The 9,498-nt window shown below is 44.5% G+C and overlaps 1 protein-coding gene across 6 annotated transcripts in view; it reads left to right on the top strand.

Annotated features, from left to right (window-relative positions):
* The first annotated feature begins 8,226 nt into the window (after positions 1-8,226).
* The window catches only part of LOC122550181 (myosin-7B-like), a 132,833-nt gene continuing 131,561 nt past the window's right edge, over positions 8,227-9,498 (top strand). For all 6 annotated transcript variants that reach the window (XM_043690887.1, XM_043690888.1, XM_043690892.1 and 3 more), the window contains exon 1: positions 8,227-8,288. The gene's annotated coding sequence lies outside the window, so the exon portion shown is untranslated. The remainder of the gene's footprint in view (positions 8,289-9,498) is intronic.

The following is a 9,498-nucleotide window of genomic DNA, read 5'->3' as shown; positions in this document are numbered from 1 at the left end:
CCTCCTTCTTCAAAGACCGCAATTTCCCCCCAGACGTGATCGACGATGCTCTCCACCGCATCTCCTCCACTTCCCCCTCCTCCGCCCTTGAGCCCCACCCTTCCAATCGCCACCAGGACAGAACCCCACTCCACCAACCTCCATATATATCGTATCATCCGTCGCCATTTCCGCCACCTCCTTCCACCTATCGAATTTCCAAAGCCTCTCCCCCAAGTCCCTCCTCCCTACCTTTTATCTTAGCCTGCTGGACGCACTTTCTTCATTCCTGAAGAAGGGCTCATGCCCGAAACGTCGATTCTCCTGCTCCTTGGATGCTGCCTGACCTGCTGCGCTTTTCCAGCAACACACTTTCTATCTCTGATCTCCAGCATCTGCAGTCCTGACTTTCTCCTCGAAGAGTGTGTCACTCGCCAATCTAAAAATACAAGATAATCATAAATTTTTACAATATTTTAAAACATGTTATACTGCTTTGAATTTCCTTTATATTTATTGATGCATTTTATTTTGTAAGCTCTTTCAGCCAGGAATACACAGCACTGCATATGTGTGGAGCAGTATTTCAACTTTTGTGTTGTTTCTTCCAAGCAAAAAACATGGTAGGAACTGAAGTCTGGTTTTAACATGGACACCTATGGGAACCTATGACTGACTTAAAGTTGTTTCATGTAACATAGATATTCTCAGGATCAGAATTGCAACATTAAATAAGGATTACCTCTACAAGATACTGCACACTTGGGCAATAAAAAATCAATCTTTGTAGCCTTATCAACTACAGTGGAACGTCAATTTTGCGAACAACATGGGTGGAAAGTATTTTGTTTGGATAATTGAATGCTTGGATAATCGAATGCCGGATAACAGTTTAGCCAGGCATCGGGACCTTGCGATCTTGTTTGGATAATCTGAAATTCGGGTAATTGAACGCTGGATAATTGAGGTTCCTCTGTACTCAACTTCCTACCCATGTTGCTATGGTGTTTCCCAGGACAATGGTGTAGTTGTTGGAGGTCAGTCATCTCAGCTCCAGGACGTCTCTGCAGGAGTTCCTCAGGGGAGTATCTTCGGCCCAACCATCTTCACTGGTAATTATAGACCATTGCGCCTTACTCTTGTTGTGGGTAAAGTGTTGGAAAAGGATAATAAGAGATAGGATTTATAATCATCTAGAAAGGACTAAGTTGATTAGGAATAGTCAACACAGTATTGTGAAGGGTAGGTTGTGCCTCACAAACCTTATTGAGTTCTTTGAGAAGGTGACCAAACAGGTAGATGATGGTAAACCGGTTGATGTGGTGTATATGGATTTCAGCAAGGCGTTCGATAAGGTTCCCCACGGTAGAACTATTGCACAAAATACAGAGGCATGGGATTGAGGGTGATTTAGCAGTTTGGATCGGAAATTAGTTGATGGGAAATATTCATCCTGGAGTTCAATTACTCATGGTGTATCGCAAGGATCTGTTTTGGGGTTACTGCTGTTTGTCATTTTTATAAATGACTGAATGAAAGTGTAGAAGGGTGGGTTAGTAAACTTGTGGATGACACGACGGTCAATGGAGTTGCGGATAGTGATGAAGAATGTTGCAGGTTACAGAGGGACATAGATAAGCTGCAGTGCTGTGTATTCCTGGCTGAAAGAGCTTACAAAATAAAATGCATCAATAAATATAAAGGAAATTCAAAGCAGTATAACATGTTTTAAAATATTGTAAAAATTTATGATTATGGGCTGAGAGGTGACAAATGGAGTTTAATGCGGACAAGTGTGAGGTGATTCACTTTGGAAGGAGTAACAGGAATGCAGAGTACTGGGCTAATGGTAAGATTCTTGATAAGTGTAGATGAGCAGAGAGATCTCTGCGTCCACGTACATAATTCCCTGAAAGTTGCCACAGGTTGTTAGGTTGTTAAGAAGACATATGGTGTGTTAGCTTTTATTGGTAGAGGGATTGTGTTCGGAGCCACAAGGTCATGCTGCAGCTGTACAAAACTCTAGTGTGGCCACATTTGGAATACTGCGTACAGTTCTGATCACCGCATTATAAGAAGGATGTGGAAGCTTTGGAAAGGCTTTAGAGGAGATTTACTGGGAGCTGCCTGATATGGAGGGCAGGTCTTAAGAGGAAAGACTGAGGAACTTGAAGCTGTTTTCGTTAGAGAGAAGAAGGTTGAGAGATGACTTAATAGAGACATATAAGATAATTAGAAGGTTAGATAGGGCGGACAGGGAGAGCCTTTTTCCAAGTATGGTGACGGTGAGCACGAGGGGACATAGCTTTAAATTGAGGGGTGATAGATATAGGACAGATGTCAGAGGTAGTTCCTTTACTCAGAGAGTAGTAGGAGTGTGGAATGTACTGCCTACAACAGTAGTAAACTCGCCAACCTGAAGGGCATTTAAATAGCCATTGGATAAACATATGGACGTACATGGAATAGTGTGGGTTAGATGGGCTTCAGATTGGTTTCACAGGTCGGCACAACATCGAGGATCGAAGGGCCTAGACTGCGCTGTAATGCTCTGTGTTCTATGTTCTAAGTCTACAATGGAGAAATTGTGTGTGTGTGTGTGTGTGTGTGTGTGTTTGTGTGTGTGATGAGGTGCCGGGGGGGGAGATGTGTGTGTGTGTGTTTTTGAAAAGGGGCTCGGGAGAGTACAGTCTAACATGTACACTTTGGAGGGAAATGTAGGACGCAATACATTCAGAGAACCTGGATGTTGAGGATAATTCAGGACTGGATAAGGGCGAAGAGAAGAGCTTTAAGCAAAGCCAAGACAAGCAATTCAGCTATGGCTCTTGAGGAATACAGGAGGCGCAGGACAGAACTAAAGAAAGCAATTAGAAGAGTAAAAAGGGGACTTGAAAAACGATTTGCGAACAGGATTAGGGAGAATTCTAAGATATTTTATAAATCGATGTTGGTTTGCTCGTTGAGCAGGAAGGTTCATTTTCAGTCGTTTTGTCACCCTACTAGGTAACATCTTCAGTGGGCCTCAGGCGAAGTAGGGTGACGAAACATCTGGAAATGAACCTTCCAGCTCAGCGAGCAAACCTACATCCAGAACCTCAACCTGAGCTACAAATCTTCTCAAAACGTGCTAAGATATTTTTATGAATACGTTAAAGGGAAGAGATTAACCAGGGAAAGAGCCGGGCCCAATAGGATCCAAAGGGGAAACCTGTGCGTGAAGCTGCAGGATATTGAAAGGGTGTTAATGAATACTTCTGTTCAGTCTTCACGCTGGAAAAGGAGAAGGTCGATACAGAATTTAGGAAAAAGATAACTGTGAGGAAATTTGACAGAGGAAATGGGGAGATATTGGAGGCTCTGTCAGACTTAAAAATGGACAAATCTCTCACTCTGGATGAGTTACATTCCAGGCAGCTGTGGTTCACAAGGCAAGAAATTGCAGGGGCTCTAACACAATTTTTAAAATTCCTCTCTGGCCACGGAGGAAGTCCCAGAGGACTGGAGGATGGCTAATATGGTTGCACTTTTTAAGAGGGGCATTAGAGATGAACCAGGGAATTACAGACCGGTGTGTCTCACATCAGTGATACGGAAACCGTTAGAGAGAATTCTGAAGGAGCGAGTTAATTCCCATTTGGAAAGGCATGGGTTAATTCAGGATAATCAGCATGGTTTTGTCAGAGGGAAGTCACATCTAACAAATTTGTTAGAATTTTTTGAAAATGTGATCGTGTGTGAATGAGGGAAGTTGAGTTGATGTAGTTTAGAGTCATAGAGACATACAGCACAGGAACAGACCCTTTGGTTCAACTCATCCATGCCGACCAGATAACCCAACCCAATCTAGTCCCACCTGCCAGCACCTGGCCCACAACCCTCCAAACCCTTCCTATTCATATACCCATCTAAATGTTGCAATTGTACCAGTCTCCACCACTTCCTCTGGCAGCTCATTCCATACACGTACCACCCTCTGTGTGAAAACCTTGCCCCTTAGGACCCTTTTATGTCTTTCCCTTCTCACCCTAAACCTATGCCCTCTGGTTCTGGACTCCCTGACCCCAGGGAAAAGACTTTGTCTATTTGTCCTATCCTTGCCTCTCATTATTTTATAAACCTCTATACGGTCACCCCTCAGCCTCCGACGCTCCAGGGAAAACAGCCCCAGCCTATTCAATCTCTGCCTATAGCTCAAATCCTCCAACTCTGGCAACATCCTTGTCAATCTTTTCTGAACCGTTTCAAGTTTCACAACATCTTTCCGATAGGAAGGAGACCAGAATTGCATGCAATATTCCAAAAGTGGCCTAACCTGTACAGTCGCAATATGACCTCCCAACTCCTGTACTCAATACTCTGACCAATAAAGGAAAGCATACCAAATGCCTTCTTCACTATCCTATCTACCTGTGACTCCACTTTCAAGGAGCTACAAACCTGCACTCCAAGGTCTCTTTGTTGAGCAACACTCCCTAGGACCTTACCATTAAATTTATAAGTCCTGCTAAGATTTGCTTTCCCAAAATGCAGCACCTCGCATTTATCTGAATTAAACTCCATCTGCCACTTCTCAGCCCATTGGCCCATCTGGTCAAGGTCTTGTTGTAATCTGAGGTAACCGTCTTCGCTCTCCACTACACCTCCAATTTTGGTGTCATCTGCAAACTTACTAACTGTAGTTTATATGGATTTTACCAAAGCTTTGGACAAGGTCCCACGTGGGAGACTGATTGTGAAGGTTAAAGCACATGGAACTGAGGGAGACTTGGTGAGGTGGATCAGAAACTGGTTTGGTAATACAACACCGAGATTGGTGGGGGGCGAAATATGTGGTGCTGGAAAAGAACAGCTGGTCAGGCAGTATTCAAGGAGCAGGAAAGTCAATATTTCGGGCAATAGCCCTTCATCAGGAATGTTGGTGGGGGATGGGGCATTGCTAAGAGATAAATGGGGAGTAGGTGGGAGTGGGGAAGGTACCTGTGAAGGCGATAGGTAGATGCAAGTGGGGAGTGATAGTGATGGTTTGGAGGGGAGGGTGGAGTGGATAGGTGGGAAGGAAGATGAACAGATAGGACATGTTCAAGAGGGCAGTGCCGAGTTGGAGGGTTGGATCTGGGTTGAGATGAGGAGAAGGGAGATTTTGAAACTAGTGAAGTTGATGTTGATACCGTGTGGTTGTAAGGTCTCAAGGCGGAGATGGGAGTGTTCTTCCTCCAGGCTTCGGATGGCTTGGTGTGGTGGTGGAGGAGGCCCTCCTTGGCAGAGTGGGAGGGGGAGTTGAACTGGTCAGCCACAGGGCAGCAGGGTTGTTGGGTGCGTGTGTCCCAGGGATCTTCCCTGAAATGCTCCGCGAATTGGAATCCTGTTTCCCCAATGTAGGGGAGACCACATCGAGGGCAATGCACAGTCTGATAGTGGTAGAAGGCTGTTTGAGTGACTGGATGCTGGTGTCCAGTGGTGAATCATAAAGACCACTACTGGGACCCTTATTGTTTGTTATATACATAAACGATATAGATGAAAATGTGGGGGACTATTAGGCTAATTTAGAGACTCCAAGATTTGTAGAGTGGTTAATAGCGAAGAAGATGGTTGTAGGTTACAGGAAGATATAGATGGGTTGGTCAGATGCGCAGACCAGTGGCGGATGGTATTTAACCCTGATAAGTGTGAGGCACAAAGGACACTTACTTTCATCTGTCATGGCATGGAGTATAAGAGGAAGGAGGTAATGTTGGAGTTGTGCAGATCATTAGTCATAACACAACTGGAGTACTGTGTGTAGTTCTGGTAGCCTCACTACTGGAAGGATATGATAGCACTAGATGGGGTACAGAGGAGGTTCACCAGGATGTTGCCTGGGATGAAGAAATTGAACTATAAGGAGAGACTAGACAGCTTGGATTGGTTTATTTAGAGCAGAGAAGATTTCAGGGTTGGTGGGGGGGGGGGGGGGAGTGTGGCATGATTAATGTGTAGAAGATTACCATCCGCCACTGGTCTGCGCATCTGACCAACCCATCTATATCTTCCTGTAACCTACAACCATCTTCTTCGCTATTAACCACTCTACAAATCTTGGAGTCTCTAAATTAGCCTAATATTCCCCCACATTTTCATCTATATCGTTTATGTATATAACAAACAATAAGGGTCCCAGTAGTGGTCTTTATGATTCACCACTGGACACCAGCATCCAGTCACTCCAACAGCTGTGGACTTGTTGGGCCGAAGGGCCTGTTTCCACACTGTAAGTAATCTAATCTAATCTAATTATGAAGGATATGGGCAGGGTGAATAGAGAGCAGCTGTTCCCCTTGGTTGAGGGGTTAATCACGAAAGGAAATAGTTTTAGGGTATGGCGCAGATGGGATTTGGGGGAAAATAAGTTTTCACTCAGAGGGTGGTGGGAATCTGGAATTCATTGCCTGGGAAGGTAGTGGAGGATGGAAACCTTACAAACTTTAAAAGATATTTGGATGAACACTTCAAATATCACAACATTCAAGGATACGGGACACGTGCAGGAAGTTGGCATTTGTGCACCTTTAGTGGAATGTATATTAGTGCCGAATGTCTGTAAGACTCTGAATTTTACAAGAGCAGGTGAGAGGCTAGGAATACCGCAGTGAGTAGCTCCCCTCCTGACTCCCCAAAGCCTGTCCACCATCTACAAGGCACAAGTCAGGAATGTGATGGAATACTCCCCACTTGCCCTGAATGGGTGTGGCTCGATTAACACTCAAGATTCCTGACACCATCCAGGTCAAAGCAGCCCCCACTTGATTGGCTCCACATTCGCAAACATCCACTCCCCCCACCATCAACGCTCAGTAGCAGCAGTGTGTACTATCTATAAGATGCACTGCAGGAATTCCCCAAAGATCCTCAGACAGCACCTTCCAAACCCACGGTCACTTCCAACCAGAAGGACAAGGGCAGCAGGTACATGGGAATGCCAACCCCTGAAAATTCCCCTCCAAGCCAGTCACCATCCTGATTTGGAAATACATCTCTGTTCCTTCACTGTCGCTGGGTCAAAATCCTGGAATTCCCTCCCTAAGGGTCAACACACAGCAGGTGGACTGTAGCAGTTCAGGAAGACAGCTCACCCCCACCTTCTCAAGGGGCAACTAGGGACGGGCAATAAATGCTGGGCCCAGCCAGTGAGACTCACATCCCATAAGCAAGTGTAAAATATCTCACTTTCTCAGGAAAATGCAGCCCCTTAAAAACCCCATCAAAGTGAACCGCCTCACATTTTGTCACATCAAACTTTATTTGCTGTTCACCCCCAACTCTCTGTGAGCTTGGTTGTGTTTTTCTATATTTAGGGCACCCCTCCGTGTCGTTAGCTACCCTGCTTGCATTGCAGAATTTCAACACAAATCCGTCCAAGTTCCCGAACCCATGTCACCTGGTCATGTATGAACAACAGTGATACCAGAGTGGACCCCTGTGGATTAGTATTCCCCATCATTTGCCTGCTTGAGGAACTTCCTCTTCAGTCCTAACTTTTTCTCAGTTTTGTAGCTGCCTCTCAATTTACCTGTGAACCTTTGATCCTGCCTTGGTCATCAATCCTTTTCATGACGTCTAATCAATGGCATTGTAAGGCCCAACATATCACCCCCTCGACAAGGCTCTTTCCACCATGTCTTCAGATGGAGTTGCCTTTTGGAAATCTAGCTGACCAGTTTACTTACATTTTCAGTGCATCGCTCAAAGTACGAAGAGTAACTCTTCCACTTGTACAGCGAGAAACCCTGACTTTCAAAGATTATGATGGTGGTAAGCTAAATATCAAATCACCATACTCTCAAATTAGAGAGAGACAACTGATGGTGAGTTTACTGCACCTCAGGCAAGGTTGAGAAAGTGAGATTTTAAGGGTCACCTCAGCTAATGTGGGAATCGAGCCGACTTTGTGGGTATTGGTCAGTATCACAGCCCAGTTACCCGGCTCACGGAGCTAATCTTCTACTCATGTTCCAGCTTCCAGAGGGGTTCAGATGGCACCAAACTGACAATGTTGATTCTGGGCCACGTTTCTTCCCCCTGTGGGGATTGTCCTGATCTACAGTCTTTGGTAAATATAACAATGAGTCAATTGTCTTCTTGTGTTTCTATTCCCTGAAAGGGCTGTGAGTCATTGGAAAGTCTCCCTTCCTCCTAATCTTGCTAAAGCTTTGGGCTCTATCTACAAATAGGGACCAATGACATTGAACCCTTTGATGTGTCTCCATTTAATAGTGAGGATCATTTCGCAGTTACATGCTTGATTAGTAGCTGGGTCTGTCATCAAGGTATGTAATCTATGTGTATTTGGTTTTTAATCAAATGTTTTACTAACTGATTATATTTTTAATTTAGCCAGTAGAGCTTTTTCTAATTGGCACTGCAGGGTTTTATTTCATTAATGCTGTGTGTCATAACATATTATGTGCTGGTGTGTTTTATACAATTACAGAATTTGTTGCACAACACATTCACAGTTTATATTATATAACACACTGAAAATATATACTGTAGTTGCAATGCAACACATTATTAGGCAATATTTATATAATGGGAATTATAAAGGCTAAATACTGCAGATGCTGGAAATCTGAAACAAGTACAGACAATGGTGGAGAAACTCAGCAAGTCTGGCAGCATCAGTACAGAGAGAAACAGAGTTAATGTTTCCAATCCATTGACCCTTCTTCAGAACGTGGGAAAGGGAATCAGTGAAATGTCACAGTGTAGAAGGAGTCCATTTGGTCCATCGTGCCTGTGCCAGTTTTATTATTGAGTTCCACTCCACATTGTCTTTCCCCCTTTTCCTCTACATTATTCCTATCCAAATAACCATCCAATGTTCCTCTCGAATGCTTCAATTGAACCTGCCTCCACCACATTACCAGGCAGTGTATTCCATACCCTAACCAATTGCTGGGTTAGAAGGCTTTTTTTCTCACATCACCCTAAGTTTGTACTTTAAATCTGTGTTCTGTTATAGTTTATTTCTTTTACAAGCAGAAAAAGCTTCCCCATCCCCCCCCCTTTTACTCTCTTTCAAACAGCATGTGCTGTAATCTATAATGAATGTCCAATGGCATGGCTTGTTATACAGTATTTTTGATGAAGCTGCTCAGACACACTCCAGGGCAGGATGGAATGTTAACCTGGGACTCCTAGAACACAGGGAGGGACACTGTCAATGCAATACAAGAGTCCCAAAGTAACCAATTCTGTTAACTGCGGCGGAGAGTTTATGTCCTTCCTGTACTCTCCACTGGAACTGGTTGTGGGGTTGGAAAGACCTGCATCATTGAAACGAGCTCCATTTAAAACAAACTGCAGCTCTGTTTCCATGTGGAGTGATGGTCACAAGGAGCCCCATTAATCGGGGCAGGGGGTGTGGTGTAGGACAAAGGGGTAGGTGTGTGGGGTAGGGGTATAGGGAGGGCATGGGGATTGGGCTGCAGCGGGTAGGAGTGGGGGATAATGGAAGGTGTGTGGGTGGGGGTCGGT

This window comes from Chiloscyllium plagiosum, chromosome 5 (assembly GCF_004010195.1).
Source record: "Chiloscyllium plagiosum isolate BGI_BamShark_2017 chromosome 5, ASM401019v2, whole genome shotgun sequence".
NCBI classification, from domain to species: domain Eukaryota; kingdom Metazoa; phylum Chordata; class Chondrichthyes; order Orectolobiformes; family Hemiscylliidae; genus Chiloscyllium; species Chiloscyllium plagiosum.
Note: the sequence above shows the minus strand (reverse complement) of the source record. Positions and strands in the feature narration are given on the sequence as shown.